The 26,068-nt window shown below is 35.5% G+C and overlaps 1 long non-coding RNA gene across 7 annotated transcripts in view; it reads left to right on the top strand.

Moving 5' to 3' along the window:
• Nucleotides 1-26,068, top strand: part of LOC144310133 (uncharacterized) — a 116,501-nt gene that overhangs the window by 19,661 nt on the left and 70,772 nt on the right. For 3 of the 7 annotated variants that reach the window (XR_013375836.1, XR_013375831.1, XR_013375832.1), the window contains exons 3-4: nt 3,652-3,699; nt 5,248-7,502. This is a non-coding gene — a long non-coding RNA (uncharacterized LOC144310133). Of the gene's footprint in view, nt 1-3,651; nt 3,700-5,247; nt 7,503-26,068 lie in introns of those variants that run through there. The other 4 variants (XR_013375837.1, XR_013375834.1, XR_013375833.1 and 1 more) reach the window with 2 other exon arrangements.

Below are 26,068 nucleotides of genomic sequence, written 5' to 3'. Positions count from 1 at the left end.
TTCATGTTTGTCTTCTAACCTTCATCCCAAATAAGGTCTGTAAGTTTTGGGTCAAAATGGTTGACCAGATATTCTTAAAAACAAAATCTCCTTGTGATTTTTCTGAGTTCCACTTTCACTTAGATTTTGAATTGATAACTTCTTACTATTCTCATGAACTAGGATGCTTTTAAGAAGGTATTTTTGTATATTACCGTGCATTTTTAGTTGTTTTCAGTGATAGTTGGTGTACATACTGTGGTTCTCAATATTGCCTGAAACAAACTTCTGCTTGATCATAAAATTTGTAAAGCCATTAATAAGAACTTCCTTTTTGGGGGTGCCACTTTGTTCCCACTACACTACCACACATATCCATACACTCACACTTTTCAAAGCTAACAGTTTCGGGGCAGCACTGATGGCTCAGCAGTTTAGCACCGCCTTCAGCCCAGGGCCTGATGCAGGAGACCCAGGATTGAGTCCCACCTCAGGCTCCCTCAATGGAGCCTGCTTCTCCCTCTGCCTGTGTCTCTGCCTCTCTCTCTGTGTGGTCTCTCGTGAATAAATAAATAAAATCTTTTTAAAAAAGAAAAAAAAGGAAACAGTTTTTTCTACTTTTTAAACTTTGCTTTTAGGCAAAAGGTTTGGAAATACATCTGGTATTGTCTGTTAAGTTGGAGTTTTACTTTTTCTTTTAAGATTTTATTTATTTATTCATGAGAGACACAGAGAGGCAGAGACACTGGCAGAGGAAGAAGCAGGCTCCATGCAAGGAGCCCGACATGAAACTTGATCCTGAATCCAGGGATCACGCCCTGAGCCAAAGGCAGATGCTCAGCCGCTGAGCCACCCAGGTGTCCTGGAGTTTTACTTTTTTGATGCAGGATTGTAATTGTTATTGCTAATATTTTTTAGGCTCTATGAAGCTCTTAAATAGTTTTCCAAAGGTCGAGGTGTATGTTACAATCAATTTATCTGAGATATTTCTGTAATTTCAAAAATTTACTTGTACTTAAGTTTTACTTTAATAGTGAAAAGTAAGTAAAGGCTTAACATGAAAAGCCGGAATAGTCCCCCTTTCTAATTTTGCACCCCTTACCTCTCCATTTCCTGGATGGTTAAAAATTTGGTAAATTGATGGAAAGTTTTTTATGAGTTTGTATACTTATATACGTAAATTTTCTTTTTTAAAAAAATATTTATTTGAGAGAGCAAGCACAAGCAGGAGGAGGGGCAGAGGGAGGGAGGGGGAGAGAGAGAGAGAGGGAGAGGAAATCTTAAGCAGACTCTCTGCAGAGCATGGAGCCCAACATAGGGCTTCATTCCAGGGTCCTGATATCATGACCTGAGTGGAAATCAAGAGTCAGATGCTCAATTGACTGAGCCACCTAGACGCCCCATGTTTATTTTCTAGATAGTTTCAGAATTTATTTTATCTTTCTTTAAAGAAGAATACCCCAAGGACAAGGACGTATTTTAAGATAATTTTTAAATAGCTTCCTTCTATCAAAGATTATGTAATCACTGTAGTTGACTTATTTTTTTTTAAGATTCTATTTTGTTCATTCATGGGAGAGGCAGAGAGAGAAGCAGGCTCATTGTAGGGAGCCTGAAGTGGGACTCAATCCTGGATCCCGAGATCACACCCTAAGCCAAAGGCAGACACTCAACCGTTGAGCCACCTAGGCACCCCCTATTAGTTGATTTAAAGAGATATTCTGTGGTAGAGTAATACATAACTTGAATATTCCTTTAGTATTTGGCTTTGTAAATAAATTCGAAAAGTGATAATCTCATAACATTCTTTTTTTTTTTTTACTTGCTTCTTTCTCACAAAGTAGCAAAATAAACAAAACCATCATTCTTTTCTAATCTTCAGAAATAATTTCTTGCTGGCCCTGGATGAGAGACTGTTTTCAAAGCCATCATATGGTATCTACAAAGCTAAAGTTTAGACCTTGCAGTTTAGACCTCTGTTGCAAGCGCTTCTAAATTACAGAAGAGAGCTTACACTTAATCTTTGGATAGTTGAGGACTTGAGAATGAAGCAGTTAGGGGGAAAAAGATCACTTATTAGAAGCATAAAACCTACTGACTGTATCTTGGCCAGTGTTCCCTTTTTTCCAGTAAGCTGTCTGCTATACAGAGGTGTATAACCCTAATGGCTTGTTGTATGCCATTAAAAGGTATTGTACACTCATAAAGGAATGACATTTTGATCAATGCTGTTAAAAGAATTACTGTCTTGACACAGAAAAGCTTTCCTGCTGCAAGTTTAAAAATATGCCTTTAAAAGCTTTTTATTGAATACCTTTGCATCCCTCAGAAATGTGCCATTTTGGCATGAGGTTACTCTGAAGTAGTCCACATTGTAACTTCAATGCAAAACCTCCTATTTACCTTTGGAAATAGCAAAGCCAACACAGGTATTTCCCTACCAAATGGAGCTTAAAGACATGGTAGCATCTTAAACCACTGTATCTTACCTAAAAATAGAATTTTTGTAAAGAGAAAGCTGAAACTAAATTATTCCTTTTCATTTTGTGAGGCATTTTTTTTTTCATGCTGTTTGTTTAAACTTTGTGGTTTTAATTTTCCTTTGAATTTAGAAATCATGTCTTTCATCCAGTTCAGATAGCTCTTTTCGTGATCATGGTATCTCCCCTGCCAGGTAAGTATAGATAGCTCTTTTCTAATCACCTGGGAATTGGTTCTCTTAAATGGTAATGTGTTGGATGTGAATTTCCACTGTTTCTTTTTCTTTTATTATATTTTTGATTAGGAGTTTATGAAAAACATGTTGTAATAGACACAGTCTTCCAAAGCTGACAGTTTCTTCTCACACAGTCTCCTCTAGGTTTTCTAATGTGTCATTGCTATAATTTTAGCCTTACTTCATATTTTGTAAATCTTCTGCTATTACCTAATTTCTGACTTTATCCTATATTATTCTGACTTGTGAATGGAGCATTTTAAAGTCCAAAACCCTGAAAGCCACACTTTTCTTAAATATGTCACTACAGAATGATTATTTGCTTGATAGATTTTAATTTTTGTACTCTTTGAATTTGACACTTTCAATCTTATAAACTTTTTACACATTTCAGGGTATGGGCATACTTTAGCACAGATAGCATCAATTTTTATATAACATGTTGACTTTGTCAAAATCTGTTTTACTTGTAAAAGCAGATGTCTTATTATTATCAATAGTTGTATTGGTTGTTTTTATGATTCACTACCCACTTACTGGCAGAAGATTCATATGTAATATTGATAACACTAAAACTCTTTGTATTTCTTATGTGCCATCATATTCTTGTTAAAGTACTTCCCAGGCTCAAAGAAGTTTGATAACTGGTCAAACAACAAGGAAGTTGTAAAATTGGGACTCTAGTATAGGCAGTGTGACTCCCAGCTTTTATCGGAATTATACTATTGTGTAATTCTTTTTTTTAAATTAATTTATTTATTCATGAGAGACAGAGACAGACAGACAGACACAGACAGAGGGAGAAGCAGGCTCCATGCAGGGAGCCTGACATGGGACTCGATCCGGGGTCCCCAGGATCACGCCCTGGGTTGAAGGCGACGCTAAACTGCTGAGCCACTGGGGATGCCCTTATTGTGCAATTCTAATCCTTCTTATAATCTATTTATTTGTTCTAGGTGGTATTATCCCCATTTTACAAGTGAAGAATCTGAAGCTCAGATAGGGTAAGTACTTTGCCCATTGACACAGAGTAAAGGAGTGACAGAGATGTCATTTGAAACAAGATCTGTTGACTTCAAAGTGTATTTTCCACTACATTTTTCTAGTTATTTTTCCTCAGCCTTCTCATCACACCTCTTAATTATCATTGTGTATTTAAAGATAGTTTTTATTAGAAATTTTGAAATAGGAATTCGTCTCATGATTTTCACTTATGATTTGGAGAGAAGCATATTGAAAATAGAGTACATAGCAGGAAACCTGACTTACTGTACTGTCTCTGATTCTGGCCATATGACATTGGACAAATTACCTTTTTTGGGTCTCATTTATAAAATGAGGGCATTGGACTAGATGATTTTAAAAGGTTTCCTTGAACTCTAAAATCTAATTTGACTCTATTTTGATTTAATGTTTACACTTGTTCTTTTTAGCACACATACAACTTTATCATCTATATTTCAGCCCATTAAGTATGATATTTTATTAAAGTTAGGGGGCAAGGAGCTCTGATTTTTATTCTTTACTTGCACTATTACATCTGAGGTTGAAATTTAATAATAGAAAGAAATTCCATATAAAGTAGTAATTAATCTTATTATAAAAGCACTCTTTCTTTTAAACTACTCAAGATTCTCATAGTTTTTACAGTTAGAAACAATAATTCTGGAAATCTAAATATTACAAAAGGAAATAAATTATTTTTAGTACAAAATGTTTCCACCAAAGGAGATAAGAATAGGTGACTGCTACCTTCAAAGCACTTATAAATTCTTAACTGTACAATAACACTATTAGCAACTATAATAGTAACATTTATCGAGAATTTTATGCTACTGTGTTGTACTAAGATTTTATATACATTACATCATTTAGTACTCATGAAAACCCTATGAGATAAGTGCTATTATCCCTATTTTACATACTAGGGAATAAAGAATTAAAGAGGTTAGGCAGTTTTCTTAAGGTTACATCATTGGTAAGAGGTATGTAGATCTAATGAATGCTACAGAGATTTTCCTCATATTTATAACATAGAATAATTGTAATAGGTTACCAATGTTTACCTCTATGAATATGATTTAAGCATGAAACCTTTTCAGAATGAATAAGTCTGATGATAAATGGCAGTTTTCACTTTCTCAGATTTGATCATTGCCAGTTACCTATTTTATTGATATAGTTATCAATAAAGCAAGTTTAAGTTTTTAACTTAAAGCAAGTTAAAGCATAATGCACATGCAAGTTGTGGCTGTAGATTAGGGTTTTCAATAATCCCAGTTTGCCCAGGCTTGGGTTTCTGGATCATGGAACTTTTGGTGCTATAACTAGGAACTTTACTAAAATATAAACAGGGGCTATATATATATATATATATAGTATGAGTATGTGTGTATAGGTAGATGTATATGTGTCTAAAGTAATGGTAGTAGTTAGGCTACAGGGACTTCAGATCTTGCAGAGCTTAAAACAGCTCTGAATTCAGCGCCTAGACTGATATTTGTCTGTTTTATTAGCAGAAAGCTTAGTCTCCTGTGTTTTCCCTGTTTCAGATAACCTTTTCTTGTCATCTAAGAAATTAATTTCTTTGTTGGAATCATTGCAAGTAAACTTGATAGCAGGAGTGCTGTTATTGAAGCAGCTTACACAGTGATTTGCTAAGTACAGCCTCTTCATAAAAGGTGAAGCAGAAGTCGATTTATCGATCACCACCAGGATTTCAGTAACCTGTTGAACTACCTGATTTTTTTCCCCCATTTTCATAAAGCCCACTATTATTTCTCTTTGTACAATTAAATTTAGTTGTTTCTTCGGAAACACTTTTTCACATGTATTTGCGCATGATATAAACATTTTTTGTGTATATTTGCTCTTCTATAGAATTGGAACTGTCTAAAAAACTTATGAGGTTAAGCCACACAAAATTGCCAAGATTTAACTTTTTGACCTATAGCAATGGCAATTTCATATAGCTCAACTAATAGTTAATTTAACTTTTGGTTATTTGGAAATATTAGGCTACTAATTTAGCTCTAAAGATTCCTTTGAAATCCTGTTTAATATTAGAAACTGACTTGAACTTTGGGCTGATTACTCTATGCTATTCATTTGCTAAAAATACATGTTAAAAGACATAACTTTTTTTGATAGATTTATTTATTTATTCATTCATTCATTCATTCATTCATGAGAGACACACAGAGAGAGAGAGAGAGAGAGGCAGAGACACAGAGACACGGGGAGAAGCAGGCTTCATGCAGGGAGTCTGATATGGGACTTGTTCCTTGTCTCCAGGATCACGCCCTAGGCTGAAGGTTGCGCTAAACCGCTGAACCACCCGGGCTACCCCAAGACATAACTTTTGAAATGTGGTAAAAATGAGCACTGCATAGCCACTAATATTTGATAGGCATAAAAATGTATCTTAACTGAAGGTTAAGATCAAATTTAACCATTTTTCTTTCTCAGAATTTTGACCCATTATATTAATTGTAAGCTATAGTAGCTTATGTAAATGTTCATCTTGGAAGAAGAATGCTTCTTTACTAGAGTCAGATTTAAAATTGTTGCTGTGGGGGATCCCTGGGTGGCTCAGCGGTTTAGCGCCTGCCTTTGGCCCAGGGATCGAGTCCCGTGTCGGACTCCCGGCATGGAGCCTGCTTCTCCCTCCTCCTGTGTCTCTGCCTCTCTCTCTCTAGGTCTATCATAAATAAATAAATAAATCTTTAAAAAAATAAAAACAAATTGTTGCTGTGTTATTAAAAGAAACAAATAGTAAACAGTAAGATTATTTTCTATACCTTAGGCAGTCAATCTGATGTGAGATTTGCCTTCTTTTTTTTCTTTACTTTTTTTTTAAGATTTTATTTATTGATTTTAGAAAGAGAGCTAGCAAGCAGGGTAGGGGCAGAGGGAGAAGGAGAAAGAGTGTCAAGTGGACTCTGAACTGAGCAGGGCTTGATCTTATGACCCAGAGATCACCATCTGAGACAAAACCAAGAGTCGGGCCGCTTAATCAGCAGTGCCACCACCCAGGCACCCTGAGGTCTGCCTTGTTAATAATTTAGGTAAATTTAGGAAGTAACTGAATGTTTTCAGAAGAAATGAAAGCAGTTACTACTTGTCTCAGCCTCATACTGCTAGCTATCAAAATTTTGATATTTTAATGGTATATATATAACACTGTACATGTGAATTTTTGGTATTGAAAGTATACTTTTTGTTTTTTTTGTCTCTTGCTCTTTTAATCCCACATTTGTGTAACACTTGGCTCATAAAAAGAGAAGAGAATCCTTTAAGGTTTCTAGTTGTAGATACAGTAGACTAAGCTGATGCTGAGAAATGATTCCACCTTATAAAAATAGCAAACTAATATAGAATTTTAAATAACTATAGCTTTAAGACTTTTGCATCTCTTAGACTTTTATATAAATCTTTACCAGTGTCTTGCAAAATTGGAATTCATCTTTGAGTCTCAGTCTTTTTCCCATCATGATCTTTCATAAGTACTTTCAGCAGTCTTAGTATATCTCTTGATTTGCATTTGCCATCAATAGCACATATTTTGAGAGTCCTGTACCACTGAAACATTGTACTCAATCTTAAATATTTTTCACAAACTACTTTGTGACTATTAAAGAGCAATGTGCCTGAATTGTGGTTTGGTAGATCTTTTTAATAGTGAAATATCCTGATTATCTGGACTGTCTTAAAAAATACATTTGTAGGTCTTTAGAAAAGAAATAATTGTCATTGTTAAAAGCTCTGTTATGAGATAATAGACCCAAATATAATAAAACATGTTCCATTGGTCTAACATGTCTAACTTGAGTCTCTCTCTAAATGGTTTAGCTTGAAAAGCTGAAAAATAAGTACGTGTGAAGCTGCGATGATCTTGATCAAATGGGAATTTGATAGTATTGCTTTTTTTGGAGACTGAATTCATGGGGCAGTTGACTAGAGGACATGATGTGTCTTTGATCACGAAGTTTCTTTGATCACAAAGATTCACATATTATAAGTGTACAGCTCAATGAATTTTTATAACTTAATGATACCTATGTAGCTAGCACCTTGATCAAGCAATAGAATTTAACCTGTACCCTGGAATCCTTATTAGTGCTAACGCCTAACTGAACACCAGGCTCTATCTACCTAGCTAAATTTTAGCTGAGTTTCAAATAGTTATCTAAATTTCAAAACTTATGAAGAGCAAGATTACTTAATATTTGCACAGATTGTCCAGATGGTTATATTATTTTTGTCTTTGACATACTGGCTGGGCATACTTATATTCAATTTAATTCTATAGAATTTTAAATGTCTGGAGTCTCCTTGGTTGTCTTTGTCATTGCTGAATAAGGACAATCTCTGAGTGTGATCTTGATTTTTCTGATTAACTACGTTGCTTGGACAGTCACTGACATTCAAAGCTGATTTGATTGGCCCCTTAAGTTTCTCTGTTTTGAGCTGCTGAGCTTACAAAACTCAATCATATGCAGAGAATTTGCCATTCAGATTGACAGTTCTGTCAGGTCAGGTGGTACGATTATCATGCATGCTGCAAATGCGTTGTTATTCCTTGTTTTTTGTTTTTTTTTTTTCCCCTTGGAATCTAGGTGGAATCTTGGTATGTGAAGGTGAAAGGCTAGAACATCATCTGCTATCTCTGCTTAGCTTTAGTTTCTCTACTGAGTTGCCATTCATGTGTGCTGAGCTTTTCCAGTCACAGCCCCAAGCTCAGTTTTTCACTAATGTTTTGTCAAAGAAAGATCTGTCCTCTTTGGAAAGATTGAAATGAGTAATAGTCTTTCGACACTATTGGCAAGTGGCTTTCACGGTTCATGGCAGATCTAATGAACTACAGCTGTCTGCTTGGAAAATTCTGCTTTTGATTGTCTGAAAGGATCCCTGTAATATGGGCTTGAGTTTGTGGGTGCATTAAAACAACAACAACACAATCTTAACAAACTTACTGCAGTTGAAACTGCAACACTTTTTGCAGAAACCTGGCAAAAGGGACACCTGGGTGGCTCAGCGGTTGAATGCCTGCCTCTGGCCCAGGGCGTGATCCAGGAGTCCTGGGATTGAATCCCACATCGGGCTTCCTGCATGGAGCCTGCTTCTCCCTCTGCCTATGTCTCTGACTCTCTCTCTCTCTCTGTCTCTCATGAATAAATGAAATCTAGAAAAAAAAGAAAGAAACCTGGCAAAATGAGTAATATAAACTATTTGACAAAGGTAGTTTTTTTTATCAAGACCTGATTTTATGGTATGTTTGTTCTACAAAGTCAGTTGTTGATTCTTATTTAAGAGCAAGGAAACTACACTCTACAGTGTGGATTGTATATATCCATCTTCTTGGACCATCACGTTTATCTACATTATACAATTAGGTATACCATGATATGAGAAAAAAATTGTGTTGCATGGAAACATATGACAGAGTGTGATGAATTTGTGATTCAGTGGAATACACAGTTTATAAACATAGTTATACCCAAATGTAGGGGTGCAACCTCGGTTATTCCTATTATTTTTAAAGTGGAGATTGATCTCTTACAACTCTCACAGAGAAAAGTAACCAAACCATTTTGTCTAAACTCTTAATGAGGGATCCCTGGGTGGCGCAGCGGTTTGGCGCCTGCCTTTGGCCCAGGGCGCGATCCTGGAGACCCGGGATCGAATCCCACATCGGGCTCCCGGTGCATGGAGCCTGCTTCTCCCTCTGCCTGTGTCTCTGCCTCTCTCTCTCTCTCTCTGTGACTATCATAAATAAATAAAAAAAAAATTAAACTCTTAATGAAGGAAGTGTTCTATCTCAAGGTGGATAACGGATCTACCATTATGGGCTAGGTTCATGGTATTTTATTAATTTAACTGAACAGCTTTAATGTATCAGTTTCAGGAAAGTATTTTCTTTGAAATGGCTTGATCACTTATCCAAAGAAGACATTGGGAATAATTTAGTTGATTATTTTCATATTACCTGCAAGTAAGCTCCAAGCAAAAACTGTCCAACATTCTAATTTGTAAGCATAACTATGTAGTGACTTCTGACAGCCAGTTTTTATGCTCTCTGGATGTTTGAATGGAGTACCATTGCTCTTGAGAAACAGGATTCAGGCAAAAGGAAATGCAGAGAGAGCATTCAGTAGCATTGTACAAATCAGTGGAGTCACTGTTGGCCATTGTAATAGTTCTAACTATAAAACAGAGCAGACGGAGGATGTCAACTAAATTTTCACATTCACATCACACCAAAAATTCTTTGAATTTACTATGAGAATCTTTATAGAAGAAGGCATGAATCTTGTGACACATGGAATGATATTTAGGGCATACAGAGAATCCTTGGCACACAATACAGACAGAATCAGGGTGATAATACATAAGCATTTGAAACAGGATCAGGATGGGAATGTCTCCTCTTTCCATATTTACTCCTTAGTAGAGAGAATTGGAAGTTAACATCACATTCATGTTCCATGTTACTTATAGTTTATGAAATAAGCTTATTAGATATGTTCTATGTGTATATTATTGGTAAGTAAACTAAAACACAAAAGAGGAAAGGAAAAGGGTGGGAAGTTGTGAGCTTTCCAATAACAGAATCTATAAAAAGCTAAATAAAGTAAAGAACAAGGAGGAAAGCAGTAGAAATTAAGGAAGGCTCTTCATTAAAATCACAAATTAGATAAGATTCTCCCTTCCCATTTAATTAGATCCTTCTCTCATTGTCTTCTCTTTGTGACCCAATTATTTTTTAGCAACTTTATTAAAATATAATCCACATACTCTATAGTTCACCCATTTAAAATGTCCAATGCAATGATTTTTTGTTAAACCCAAAGTTGTGCAACCATCACCACAATCAATTATAGAAAATGTTTGTTTCCCAAAAGGAAACCCAATAATCATTAGCAATCTCTCCCTATTCTCCCCCAATACTCCAGCCCTACAACCATCACTCTGCGTAATCCAAATTTTAAAAGTTGTTGATTTGAAATCCCCAGTATAATCAGAAACACATGACTATTGTCTTGTTGATAGAAGTCTTGTGAATTAAAAGGAATGACATAAAACTGTATTTTTAGGTATATATAATTATGTATAGTTTCTTAAACATTTTCAAAATTTTGTGGGTTTTTTTGTGTGTTTTTTCTTTGTTTTTTTGTTTGTTTGTTTGTTTGTTTATCATGGATATAGACCTGTTAAATATATCCCCCTTAACTTGGTCCTTAACTTGAAGATTCAGAATATTGATTTTGTCTGAGTCCTAGAGTTTTTGGACTAAGAGATTTTGACTCATTCTAATAGCACTCACAAGACACTAATATATAACTCAGAAAACAAGTATAATGTAAAATATATTCACCTAGGGGATTGGACACTGTCCCCTGAATAGTACATTCTCATAAATTACAGGGCAAGCCAAAATATTATCATAAATTGTCTTGTACATGTGGAATCCAAACAAGGAAATTAGTTACATGGTTCAAACATTGAGTAGTACCACTCTCTCATAGTCCGACTGGTAGGCAGAATGATGGCCCCCCAATGATATCAATGCTCTAAAACTTACCCATAAACTTTGACTTAAACTGTAATATACAACACCTCTTAGTATTTCTTTTCTTCTCAAATAGAATGCTTTAAGAAAAACCTGGAATTCTTTTTCTGTAATTAAAAAAAATTCCTGGGGATCCCTGGGTGGCTCAGCGGTTTGGCACCTGCCTTTGGTCCAGGGCACGATCCTGGAGTCCCAGGATCAAGTCCCGCATCAGGCTCCCTGAATGGAGCCTGCTTCTCCTTCTGCCTGGGTCTTTGCCTCTCTCTCGCTCTCTCTATGTCTATCATGAATAAATAAATAAAATCTTTTTAAAAAATAAAAAAATTCCTGATTGGAATTATGTCTTCAATTATTTAAATCTCTAATGCCAGGCAGCCCGGGTGGCTCAGCAGTTTAGTGCTGCCTTCAGCCCAGGGCCTGATCCTGGAGTTCCCCGGATCCAGTCCCACATCGTGGTCCCTGCAGGGAGCCTGCTTCTCCCTCTGCCTGTGTCTCTGCCTCTCTCTCTCTCTCTGTGTCTCTCAGGAATAAATTTTAAAAATCTTAAAAAAAAAAAATCTCTAATGCCTATTGAGTGGCTGACATATAACAGACAGCAATAAATGTTGGTGGAACTGAACTAAACTGAGTTCTACGCAGTTGTTCTTACACAACCTGTTTTGAATGAAGGCCTTTTGTTATTACCCTAATTTAGGCCTATGATAGCAGTTTTTGAATTGTCCTTTTTGTCACTTGTCTTTTCTTTATTTAATTGATCTTCCACAGATTAAGCAACAACTTTTGTACATTATATCCTCCTTATTTAGTCGTTTTTATCTTCATCCCATTGTACATTGCCTAATAACATACTCTTAGCCTGTTGTTTGCCGACTTCTTATGGCATGGTACCCTTAGAAAATGATATTTCTCTGGTACAGTTGGGTAGAAGGCAAATCATCTCACAACTGGATGGTTTGGACTCCAATGTCACCATTTCAGTGTACCTGTCACCCAATCTAGGCACAGGAGTTTGCCTGGACATACCAGTTAGGAAGTGCTGTTTAATCTAGCTTTTGAGACTTAATACAATTGGAATTCATCCTTTTAGAGAGCTATCTAATGAGCACCATAGCATGTGTGCATGCTAAGCTCTGTGGGTAAGAAATTGAGAACACCTGATGAACTATCCTCTTTTGAAACTATCAATTCCAGGAGAGAGATCCACTTATCATCATTCTCAAAGTGGATTTTCTGTTTTGAATGATCTATTTTTTCTTCCTCATCTGTCTGAATCTTTGTACTATCTTCTCCATGATGCTGTCCCTAATACAGTTAAAATACGCAGTCTTACGTATTGTATTCTTTTCGTTACATTACTAATTCATCCAGCTTAGTGCCCTCTGTAAAGCTTAGATTAATTCTTAATTAATTCCTATATTCTTATTCACTTACTACCTCATGTTTGTCATTTTTTTCCCTTTGTATTGTTATTAACTTGTTTATGACTATTCATCAAAATATTTACTCCACTTCTTCTCTACAACTTTATATTGTATAAATTCTGATTAATAATTAACACTATTACAATAAGTATAAAATAACATTCATTTGTAGATATATTTGTTAGGTAATAGCATATGTTTTTTGAGCCCATACTTGGAACAGGTATCCTAATAGCTTTATGTGTATTTAATGTATTTAATCTTTACAGCAGCCCTAAAAATACAAAATGTTTATTTTCCTGTTTTAGAAATGATGAAACTGAGGCACAGATAAGTAACCTGCCAAAAGTTGTACAGCTCTTAACATCAATGCTAGGATTGAAACGTGATCAGTTAATGCAGGTACTTCTGATGTAAGAGCCCGTACTGAGAATTCTATGTAATTCTGTGCTGCAAAAAAGACTAGTTGTGTGTGTCTGAGTAGACCAGCAGGTACTGATACTTAATACTAAGGTTTCCCACTAAGGTGAGTTAGAGAAGTTGTAGTTACAAGGAATATGTACTCACAATAAAGGAGTCAGTGTTATAAAAATCAGAAGTTTTAAAGAATATTTTTTTTTAATTTTTTTTTTATTTATTTATTTATGATAGTTACAGAGAGAGAGAGAGGCAGAGACACAGGCAGAGGGAGAAGCAGGCTCCATGCACCGGGAGCCCGATGTGGGATTCGATCCCGGGTCTCCAGGATTGCGCCCTGGGCCAAAGGCAGGCGCCAAACCGCTGCGCCACCAGGGATCCCTTAAAGAATATTTTTTATGGAGCATCTATATGTGCCAAGAAATGAACTGAGTACTTTACATATATTATCTCAGTAAAGTCTTGTAGTAATATTATTGAGTAATTAATATCATTCCTGTTTTGTACATAAGAAAAAAAAGAATCTCACATAAGTAATTTGCCCAAAAGTTACTGAGGTAGGAAATGACAAAGCAGAGGTTGGAACCTGGCATGTCTGCCCTATTTTCTTTTATTGTGCTGTGCTGCTTCTCTGATGATACAGTGCCCTAGCAGAAAAGCAGGGCATAGGCAAACAAGCTATTGCTAGAATGTAGCTAGAGCTGGGCTTAATTTTGGAAAATAGCACTGTGATGAGACTACAAATTAAAGCTTAAGGATTATACCAATATTCTGGAGTAAATCCAGCAAGGGCAATATGTGTTGTTATTAAACTCTTACCTTACGATCTTGGCTAAGCTTCTTTCCCTTATTGTGCTTCAGCTTAATCTTCTACGACATATATGAGGTTAATAGGCATCTATTTATATTCAGAGATGTTTTATGATGTTAGGAGTAGTGTTTAGACTCTGGAAGTAAGTACTACATAAATACTATTTTTTAGTTCTTAGTCTCAATGCTGACATTTGACACCACCATGTTTTTCCTTTATAGCATCACACTTTCCTATGTCTTTTTTTCTCCTGACACTAACAAAGAGATTTGTTCATAGAGAACTGACTCTGAAGATGACAACTCTTTCGTTGTATCTCAGTGGCTTAGGCTTCACATGAGTTTCTTCTCTGTCTTTAATTAAACTTGTTTTTTTTTTTTTTCCCAGTGTTGTAGCTGGGAGCACTGTGTTGACACAACTCACTCTTGTACAGAAGAGATTAAAATGTCAGTGTTCTAATGTTCTCATTTGTGGGAAAAAGAAAATATTTGGGGTATTTTATTTATAACTTTTAAAAGACTCCTTTGTGGAGAAAGATTACTTGTAAGATGGAAAACGATTTGACAGTTAAAGGGACAGAACTCTAATAGTGGTCTAACAAAAAAAGGAGAAGAAAAAGTATGAAAGCTTAATGAAACTCCATTCTAGGTATTTAAAACACATCTTTCTATTTCCTTCTTAATTTTCACTTAATTGTATTTTTTAATTCCCTAGTGTCCTGCTTAATCCTTCCAGATGCTGTGCAAGCAGAATATTGACAGTTTCCGCAAAAGGCAGTTAGTCAGTCATTACAGTAAATACATGTATTATGTGGAAGAGGACTACTAGTCAAGGGAAATGGAGTTGGTGTATTGAGCCTGTAACTTTCAAATCATAAGTCTGAATGTATCTATTTTTACAATGGAGTCATTAATATTTGCTAGCTATTTAATGGTGAATAGGCCAGCAAATTCATCATGCTGCAGCTTGAGACCCTTTTCTGCCTGTCAGGCATTCACAGGGTATAAGCTACATCAGTTAATGCTGGGTGCCATGCAAATTTTGAAAGTCGTAGTAAAGAGATAGATTTGATGTAAATTGATAAGGTAGGGACTTAATAGTAGGAGCTAAGACTTACGGAACACTTCCAATGTATCTGAAATATTTCCATCTATATGCATCAATGTATTGACTGTCTAATCCTCAACAGCTGTCTGAGGAGGTAATTTTATCTTCATTTTACAGATGGGAAACTGAGGTCTATAAATGTAAAATAACTTACCAAAACAACCCAGGAAATGGAGCAACTGAGTTTGAATCCAGGGGATTTGGTTCTGAAGCCTATTCTATTAGAGATCTTCTGAAAGTATATTAACTTTTGATATTGCACAGTTTAGGAGCTTTTACTCTGGTAACATTATTAACCACCATGTAATATTGAGTAGATGAAGAAGATAAGTATTTAAAATGACAAGGAGAATCTCTTCTTAGGTTCATATGGTACGGGTGGCAAGGCAAAGTTGCTAGTCTTCTTTGGGTATATCTTTATTGGCAAAGAAATTATGAATTATTCTGTTTTGCCCATATAAAGGCAAAAGGTAGCTTTCCAGAAAGGCAGACATTAGCATTCCAAGTGCCCGCTCTGTACTCCTAGTTTTGGAAGTTAGCTGCCCTCTAGCAGAGCATCTGTCTTTCAGACCTTATTTAGAGATTTTCCTGATTTGAGTTGTCCCCTGGGCTAACAGCTGTGGAATCTGCATTTCTTTGGCATTGCTCCCTTCTATGTAAATTACAGATGTTCTCTAATGCCCTTTTGGGCTACATTTGGAAAAAGAGGAAAGAGTAAAAGTTTTTTTTTTCTTTTTAAAGTGAACTACCCTAGGTTCTAAGTAGGAGGAAATACATTTACTGAGTTTTTTCCCCTTTATGTTTCCTTTCAATCGTTGAAACTACTCCCTACAGCCCTGCTGCTATGGGATCAATTTGTTGGCAAGGGTTATTCAAACATGAGCAGAATTTGTGTCCTCTTTGGATTAAAGTGCTAAAGCCAACAATAACAATTTTCATGTGGGAACTGGTGCTGGATACCCAAGTCAAACTGTGCTTGGTGGTCTGTAATTTACTCCAGATAAAAAACATGCATTGGAGGGGAAAGAGGGTTTTTTCCCAGGTTTCTATTTGTTTTCATTTTCAGTCTTTTTTTTTTTAAATCTATTGTTTTTAAACAGACACTAGAAATCCTTTTTATTTAGTCTCTTGATTTGGGGGTGGTAGTGTAGGGTACTTAAAATGAGACATGTAATAGAGTTCTTTTAATTAACATTTATATTAAGATATAACTTACAGTTAAGTAAATAAATCTGAAGTATACAGCTTAATGTATTTTGGTATTTATTTCTTCTCTGCTTCCATTTTACTTAACTTTTACTCTTTTAGACTGTATAGCTGAAAGGATAAATCATATAATCTTGAAGACTGTTATAGTTAATTTAGATTTTTTGCATTTCAAGCTCATTTGGACCTATTTTCACCTATTTTTCTCTGTATTCCCGGTTCAGCTTTCCTCTTCTATTCTTTCAACAGTTATTCTAAATCCTCAGGGCTTCTTTCTTAGTATTTCCATATTACTTTTTATTGTGACATTACCTCTTCAATAAAGTGAAGGCATTCAGGAGAGAACTCCCTTGTTTATCTCTTGCTAACCCTCTCATTACTCCCTCTGCTTTTAGAAATCATATCCTTATTTGTCCTTCCTACCTGAAGCTGTGCTCTCATCCACTTGTATCTTCTCAGTGATTGCTTTTATCAGTTTATCCCCATTTTCCCCTTAGCTTCTCTATTGACTTTTTTTTCTAAGCAATAGGCACAATTGAAAATTCTTGATTAAAAAAAAAACAAAAACAAAAAAAAACAGATAATACAAAGCTTAGCTTTGAGCCTGTACCATCCTCTAGTTACTACCCAACTATTATCCTTCCCCCTTGTGGTCATGCTTCTTGATTACTGTTTCCACATCCTCCATTTGCTCTTATTCAATCTTTATATGGCTTTTTACCTTTCTTTCTCCACTGAAAGCACTTCTCCCAAAATTGCTAGAGATTTTTGCCAAGTCTAGTAAATACCTTTTTTTGGTAAAAGATTTTATTTGTTTGAGAGAGAGTGAGCACAAGCCGGGGTGGTAGGGGATGGGGGAAGGAGAAGGAGAGGGACAAACAGACTCTGCCCTGAGCCAGGGGCCCATGGCCTAGAGCCTGATGGTGGGGCCTGATATCAGGACCCTGAGATCATGACCAGAGCCAAAATCAAGTCTGTTGCTCAAGCTACTGAGCTACCCAGGCACCCCCTAGTGAAGATCTTTTGCCCTTTTTGAAATTCTTTCTGTTGGTTTGCAAACTCTGGAGCTTTCAGGATATAATCTGAAATTGACCACCTTAAGAGGAGGGCAGAAAAAGACAAAGAGATAGACTGCACCATACATATGAGGTCATAAACTGGCTTCAGACACATGTTCAGTCCATGTGGTCTCAACAACACTTTATTCTTTGAAGGCTTTGTCCTTGAAATGGCTCCCACTGCAAGAATGGTAGACAATGTGTATATTGCAAGGACAGGGGATGAAGTCATAACCATCCAACTGCCCTGGTCCAACTAGAGAGTCAGTGCCTAGTCCAATCCTCTTGTTTATCTCCTCCAACACTTCCTTGATGTCATTTTCTCTCGTTTCTTCTTCTTCCTTTATGACCCTTACTCAGACTCCTTTTGTCAATTCTAATTTTTTTTGCCTCTCCTTAAAAGTAGGAGATCTCCAAGATTATTCTTTTTTTTAAATCTGACTTTCCTTCTGTTTTATGTGTTTTATGGGCAATCTGGTCCATGTACACAAGATTTTTATTTATTGCCTCTACCTCTTATGTCCTGATACTTACTAACTCTATTTCCAAGCCTCTCTCTTGATCTACAGCTTTCTGTCTGACAGTTATATTTGGATGTGTTGTAGGTACATATGAAAACCTGGCATTATTATCATACTGGCATGTCCCTTTCCCAAACTAAAACCTGGCATTATTATCATATTGGCATGTCCCTTTCCCAAACTAAGCGTGCTTCCCTTGTATTCTCTAACCTAGTTGGTGGTACCTTCTGCATTCATTCTTTAATTCAAAAGCTCCTCACTCCCTCCCTGTCTCCCTCCCTCCCTCCCTCCCTTCTTTCCTTCCTTCCTTTTTCCTTAATGTTCTTGCCAGACACTAAGTTCTGTCACACAGAGCTGCAAGGATATTATAAGGTCCTTGCCCTCAATTACAGAGACTAATAGGAGAGACAGAGGAACAGAGAATTACATTGCTTTACAATGTAGAGAATACAGTGATAGAGGTGTATTCATATGTAACACACATCCTTTTCAAATTGTAGATTCAGGAAAAGGTTCTTGGAGAAGGTGATGCCAGAGTGGAATCCTCAGAAGTAGGAGCTTGGCATGACTCCTCCCTTTGCCTTTTCCATTCTCCTTCATTATTAGTGAATCTCATTAACTCTAGACTCTTAATATTTCCCAAATCTGTCCCAGATCTTTCTATTACCTCTGCTACTGCCCTAGTTTTAAGTTTTAAGATATTGGTGGATTACAGCAACAATTTCCTAACAACCTTACTCTCTCCATTCTTCGTGTTTTCCCAACTCCCATCAATTATCCACATTGAACTTTAGTAAATCTTTATTTAAAAAAATATGATCATGCCCTTCACAGAAATAAATATCAAATAATACCTCATATGCATATATCACGTTTTATTTATCCATTCATCTATTCGTGGACATTTGGTGGTTTCTACTTTTTGGCTATTAATTATGCTGCTATGAGCTGTCATGTAAAATATAAAATTGTGTGGACATATTTTTTCATTTCCCTTGGATATATACTTAGGAGTACAATTGCTGAGTCATACATCCTTTGAGGAACTGCCAGAATGTTTTCGAAAGCAGCTGCCCCATTTTACATTCCACCAGCAACATATAAGGGTTCCAAATACCCCACATTCTTGCCAACATTTGTTATTTCCTCCTCTTTTTTAATTTGGATACCAACTAGTGATGCTAAGACTAATGGATGTGAAGTGCTGTCTTATGATGAATTTGATTTGCATTTCTCTGATGGCTAAGAATGTTGAGCATCTTTTTATATGCTTGTTAGCCATTTGTATATCTTCTTTGGAAAGATGTCTATTCAGATCTAGTTTTTTAAATTGTTATCTTTTTATTTTTGAGTTATGAGAGTTTTTTTTAAAGTTTTCTTTTTTAAGATTTTATTTATTCATTCATGAGACACACACACACAGAGAGAGAGAGAGAGAGAGAGAGAGAGAGGCAGAGACACAGGCAGAGGGAGAAGCAGGCTCCATGCAGGAAGCCTGACATGGGAGGGAGAGAGAGAGAGGCAGAAACACAGGCAGAGGGAAAAGCAGGCTCCATGCAGGAAGCCTGACATGGGAGTCGATCCCAGGTCCCCAGGATCAGGCCCTGGGCTGAAGGCGGCGCTAAACCGCTGAGCTACCCGGGCTGCCCTGAGAGTTTTTTTTATATTCCTCATATAAGTCCTTTATCAGATATATGGTCTGCAAGTTATTTTCTCCCGTTCTCTGGAATTGTCTTTTCACTTTCTTGATACAAGTGTCTTTTGAAGCATACAATTTTTAAATTTTTTTTAGAAGATTCTATTTATTTATTCGTGAGAGACACACACACAGAGAGGGAGAGACACAGGCAGAGGGTGAAGCAGGCTCCATCACAGGGAGCCCAATGTGGGATTTGATCCTGGGACTCCAGTATCACTCCCTGAGCTGAAGGCAGACACTTAACCACTGAGCCACCCAGGCATCCCAAAATTTTAAAATTCTGATAAATCCCAGAATGTCTATTTTTTTCTTTTGTTTCATGTACTTTTGGTGCATATCAAAAAACTTCTGCGTATGGATATCCTATTGTTTTGGCACTGTTTGTTGAAAAGACTCTTTTACCCCCATTGAATTGACTTGGAGCCTTTGCAAAACAAATCTATTAACCATTTGTAAAGATTTATTTATGGACTCTCAATTCTATTCCATAAATCTATCTATATGTCTATCCTTATGCTGATAGCACATTATCTTTATTATTGTAGCTTTGTATTGTAAAATTTGGAGGTATGAAGTCTAATTTTGGTCTTCTTTTTAAAGATATTTTTGGCTGAGGTGCCTGGGTGGCTCAGTTGGTGAAGTGTCAGACTCTTGCTTTTGGCTCAGGTCATGATCTCATGGTCGTGAGATCTAACCCTGTGTTGGACTCTGCACTGGGCACGGAGCCTGCTTAAGTTTCTCTCTCCCGCTCTCTGTTTCTAAAAAGAGAAAACCATAATTCCTATCAAAATCTCAGGAAGAAAAACGAATAAAGATATTTTTGGCCATTCTGTGTCCTTTGCATTTCCATGTGAAGTTTTGGGCTAGCTTTTCATTTTCTGGGAAAAAGCAGCTATTATTTGGATACAGATTGAGTTGAATCTCTAAATCACCTTGGGAATAATTATCATCTTCACATTCAAATTCTTCAAGAATTGTCATCACATTAAATTCGTCACTCTACTAACGTGGGATGTTTCCATTAATTTAGACCTTCTCTAAGGTTTTCAACAGTGTTTAATGCTTCCACTGTATGTTTTAAATTCTTCTCTTTATTTCAAAGGATTTTATTCTTTTTGCTGGTATAAATGGACTCTTGTTATTAATTTCATTTCTGAAATTATATTAGTACATTTGAGTTTTGTATATTGATCTTACTGATCTGGTTTGTTAAATCTAATGGATTTTTAATGGATCCTTAGAAATTTTGATATACAAGATCACATCATCTGCAAATTGGGATAGATTTATTTTCTTATTTTCAATCTGGGTGCTTTTTTATTTTCTTGACTAATTACCCTGACTAGAGCTTCTAGTAGTGTTAAATGCAAGTTGTTAGAGTGGACATCCTTGTCCTTGTCTTGTTTTTAGGAAGAATGCATTTGCTCACTCTTATCATTACCTATGATGTTAATTAACTTTGCATTTTTCTTTCATTCCCTTTATCAGGATGAGTAAGTTCCCTTCTTTTCCTAGTTTGTTGAATGATTTTTTTTTTTAATCATGAAAGGATGTTGGGTTTTAACAAATGCTTTCTCTCTATTTAGACAATCATGTGAATTTTTCCCCTTCTGTTTTATTGATATAGTATATTGCATAAATTGATTTTTGGATGTTGAGCCATTTCTACATTGCTAGGATATATATCACTGGATCATCATGTGTAATCTTTTTTTTATGTGGTGCTGGATTTAGTTTGCTAGTAACTGTCAAGGATTTTTGCATCTATATTACTAAAAGATATCAGTCTGTACTTTCCAAAGATGCATTTATCTGGTTTTGTTACCAAGGTAATACTGGGAATAAGATGGGAAGTATTCCCTGCTCCTGAATTTTGATAGAGTTTGTGTAGATGTAGAATCAATTCCTTTTACATTAGTGAACCATTTTACCCTGGCATTGTGGGAAGTTTTTTGTTTTTTGTTTTATTTAAATTCAATTAGCCAACATATAGTACATCATTAGTCTCAGATAAAGTGTTCAATAGTTTTTCAGTTGCATATAACACACAGTGGTCATCACATCACGTGCCCTCCTTAATGCCCATCATCTCTTATTACACAGGACTATTCATATTTTCTGTTTCTTCTTGAACCAGTTTCAATAAGTAGTTTATGTCTTTTTCTAGGAATTTGTCAATTTCATCCAAATTTTATAAATTGTTGGCATACATTGGTTCATAATAATTCCTTCTAGTTTTTTTTTAAATTTCTGTCCAGTAGTGATATCTCCTCTTTCACTCCCAAGTATAGTAATTCACATCTTCTTTTTTTGTGTCTTCATCATTCTAGCTAAAGTTTGACAATTTTGTTAATCTTTTCAAAGAACCCATTTTTGGTTTTGTTAATTTTTCTTTTTTTTTCCTATTTTCTATTTTATTTTTCTACTCTAGTTTTTTTTTTTTTTTTTTTGCCTGCTCTAGATTTAGTTTTCTTTTTTCTAGTATTTTAATGCAGAAAGTTAATCTTTTGATTTGAGATCTTATTTAATGAAGGCATTATAGCTATAAATTTATTTTTTATTGAAGCATAGTTGTCATTCAATGTTATATTAGTTTCTGGTGTACCACATAGTGATTTGACAAGTCTATGCATTACACAGTGCTTACCACAGTAAGTATAATTACCATCTGTCACCATATAAAGTTATTACAGTGTTATTGACTATATTCCCTACATTGTACTTCTCATCTCCCTGACTCAAATCACTTTACAACTGTAAGTTTGCACATTTTAATCCTCTTCACCATGATTTCCCACCTCACTACCCCCTTCCCTCTGGCAACCATCAGTTCTCTGTTAATAAATCTGTTCTGTTTTCATTTGTTTGTTCATTGCTTTTTAGATTCTACATATAAGTGAAATCATACGGTATTTGTCTTTCTCCACTTGACTTATTTTACTTAGCATAATAACCTCCAAGTCCATCTAAGTTGTTGGAAATGACAAGATTTTATTCTTTTATATGGCTGAGTAATATTCCATTGTGTGTATATATATATATATATATATTTATATATATATATATATATATTTATATATATATATATACACACACACATATATATATATATATATATATACACATATATATATACACATTACATCTTCTTTATCCATTCATCTATTGATGGACACTTGATTGCTTCCTAAACTAAACTAAATAATGTCTCAGCACAGGGCACTTAGGTACTTATTTTCCTTCAGAGCTGTAAATTTCTATTTTAGCACTGCTTTAGCTGCAGCCCATAATTTTTGCTGTTTTGTTTTCATTTTTTTTCATCTTAAAGTATGGTCTAATTTCCTTTGTTATTTCATCTTTGATTAATTGGCTATTTAACTGTATTGTTGTTTTTCACATATTTGTGGATTTCTCAAAATTTTCTTCTATTACTCATTTCTAACTTCAATCCACTCTATATGATTTCCGTCATTTTACATCTTTTGGGAATTATTTTATGCTCTAATATATGGCCTGTTCTGGAGCACATGCCATGTACACTTGAGAAGAATGTGTATGTCACTGTTGTTGCGTGGAGTGTTCTATAAGTGTCTATTAGGCCATGTGAATTGATAGTGTTTGTTGAGGTCTTCTTTTTCCTTGTCAATGTTTGTGTGGTTTTTCTTTCTATTACTGAAAGTGAGATATTAAGGTCTCCAAATACTGTTTTTTAATTATCTATTTCTCCCTTCAGTTCTGTCATTTTTTTTCCTCATGTATTTTGTGGCTCTGTTGTTAGGAGCATATATATTTATAATTGTTAAGTATTCCCAGTGGATTGACTTTTCTACCATTATTAAATGTTTGTATTCATCTCTAGTAACATTTTAACTTTAAAAACTATTTTGTCTAATATTAATATAGCAACTCTAGATTTCTTATGATTGTTGTGTAAATGATATGTCTTTTTCTGTCCTTTTACTTTCAACCTATTTAAAGTGTATCCCCTGTAGAGAAAGATAACTGGTTCTTTTTTTTATCCAGCTTGTCATCTTTGCATTGTTATCATAATAGTACAGTTGTGCTGTTAAATTGTTGGTTGTGTTTCATTGCCTAACTAAACTCCCCAAATATAATGATGCTTACGGAGACTTCACATGGAGCACTTTATGAATTTATTCTTCTTCCTGTCCCTACTCTAGCATTTTGAATGCTGCCATTGTTACTGACTAAAACCATTGTGCCTCATATCATGTAGGTTGTCTCATTAGCAAAAAAGTGTTAGGTATTAGTGGTTGTTAGATCACATTCCTTTGAGTCAGTAAAGTGTAACATATGTATTAAATCAGAACTTATTTTTTCCTATAGCAGAAATCTCCCTTTTCTAATCCTAACAATGTTAAAGTTAGAATTTTGGCTTTGGATTTGCCAGGAATAACTTTACTTTACATGTATAATTAACAAGATTGAGTAACAGAGCAAAAGAACATAATTTATTTCTACACTGTGGTAATAATAAAACTAATTTTGGAGCTCCACATTATTTCCATAGTTGGATATGTTTTAATAAGGGAGTGGCTTCCTCTCACTAACTTCAGGTCACACCAAAAAACCTGCTTTTGCATAAAGGGGACTTAACTTATTTTCTAAACGAAATAATCTCAGCACAGGGGGCTTAGGTACTTATTTTTCTTCAGGGTACAATCTAGAATCTATTAATAGGAAAGTAAAGTTCAGAGTTCCTGCTTTTGTTGATTCAGTGCTTTACAACCTGAACTGTTCCTTGGGGCAAGCTATTTCTCAATTCCATTTTCCTACCTTTACTCTGAAATTGATAATTAGACACTATAGCTATAAGGTAACTTTAGTGTTATATCTTGCTTATTTAAAATCAAGGACATTGGAGGTAGGGGAATGACACTGGAAAAAAATAAATATGTTTTTAAAATTTTATAATCCAGACTTCTATGTAGTAACATTTAAAATAAAACTATAAAGGGAGTTCTGGGTGATGTTTCTAGGTTTCTATTTAATTTTTGGTTGAAAATATTCAATGTTCTGTCAATTTCTTTGCATTTCTTAAGTAAGAGGCACCAAAGAGTTCAAATTTTGACCCTTAAGAGTACTTGTGGCTTAGTTATGTATTACCTTCAAATTTAATTGTTTGGTCTGTGTTCTCTGGAATTTTAAAGCAGAATTAAAAGAGCACCAAACTCTAAATACTTTCTCTAGCAGTACCTGCTATTTTTATTTATGTTGAAAATCAATTCGGGACCCCTGGGTGGCTCAGCGGTTTAGGGCCTGCTTTTGGCCCAGGGCATGATCCTGGAGACCTGGGATCTCGAGTCCTGCATCAGGCTCTCTGCGAGGAGCCTGCTTCTCCCTCTGCCTGTGTTTGCCTCTCTTTTTCTCTGTCTCTCATGAATAAATAAATGAGGTCTTAAAAAAAAAAAAGAAAGAAAAGGAAAAGCTATTCAACTTAACGGAAAAAAGGTAAATGTTCTGGTAATCACTCTGTTCTGTCTGTTCTGTCTTGATCATAACTTATCTTATTTCAGTAGAATATGGCAACTAACACATCATCCCATTTTAACAATTATTGGTTGAACCTAATCATCTTTAACTTTCATAGTTTTGTCTCAATTATATATTCATAATGAGAATGCCTCACAAAAGGTCTTCTTTCCAAACTACTGACATATTCCATTGGAGACCAGAAGGCACCATTGACTACCTAATAGCTGATATTTGTCCCTTATATGTTATCTTTTATATCATATGCTAGTGTCCACTGTGAAAGGAACTAGAAGCCACCTAATCAGTAAGATACTATTAATTTTCTGCTTCTCACTCTCTATATATTATTGAGGTAAATTTGCAAACAATAAAATACATTTCATTTTATTAAACAAATTCCACAAACTTTTTTATTTAAAATTATTTTTATTATTTACTTTATTAAACACAAATTTTAAGTATACACAAATATGAAAACTAACCCAGTTTAAGTATAGGATATTTATATCACCTCAGAAAATTCTCTTGTGCCACTTTCCTGTCAGCCAGGAGTTGAGTGTTTCAGTGGGTTTCCAAACCCCTTCTGAATGCCTGCTTTCTTGGATCACTGCTGGTACTAACTGTCCCCGGCCATGTTCCCCAGGATATAGACTCTAAAAGAATGCTTAGCTTGCAAAGTGTTCATTAAGGAGTGCCCTTGGGGGGTCAACATTTGCAGAAGGCAGGGGAAAAAAACAAAACTGGGCTAGTAGGAGAAGTCGAGCTGCATGAAGGCCAAATGCCAGCCTCGACTGACCCCATGGGGAGCTCTGGATCTTGATTGACTTTATAGTTATTTGGAGTTAGGGCCAGGGGTGCAATCCTTTATATTCTCATTTTCATAAGCCATTGGATGTGGACTACCCTGAGAAAGGGGTCTAACCTTGGAGAATGTGATTCTCTGCAGCTGAGACCACAGAAAGGCCTATCAGATGAAGGCTGACCACTTTCACAGCAGTCAGGCAGCAATTCCTTCATCTGAGGGGAATCTGCAATGTACCTGACATTGTCTCTCACACCGTAGTT

The sequence above is a fragment of the Canis aureus genome, unplaced genomic scaffold (genome assembly GCF_053574225.1).
Source record: "Canis aureus isolate CA01 unplaced genomic scaffold, VMU_Caureus_v.1.0 ptg000453l_RagTag, whole genome shotgun sequence".
Lineage (NCBI taxonomy): Eukaryota > Metazoa > Chordata > Mammalia > Carnivora > Canidae > Canis > Canis aureus.
Note: the sequence above shows the minus strand (reverse complement) of the source record. Positions and strands in the feature narration are given on the sequence as shown.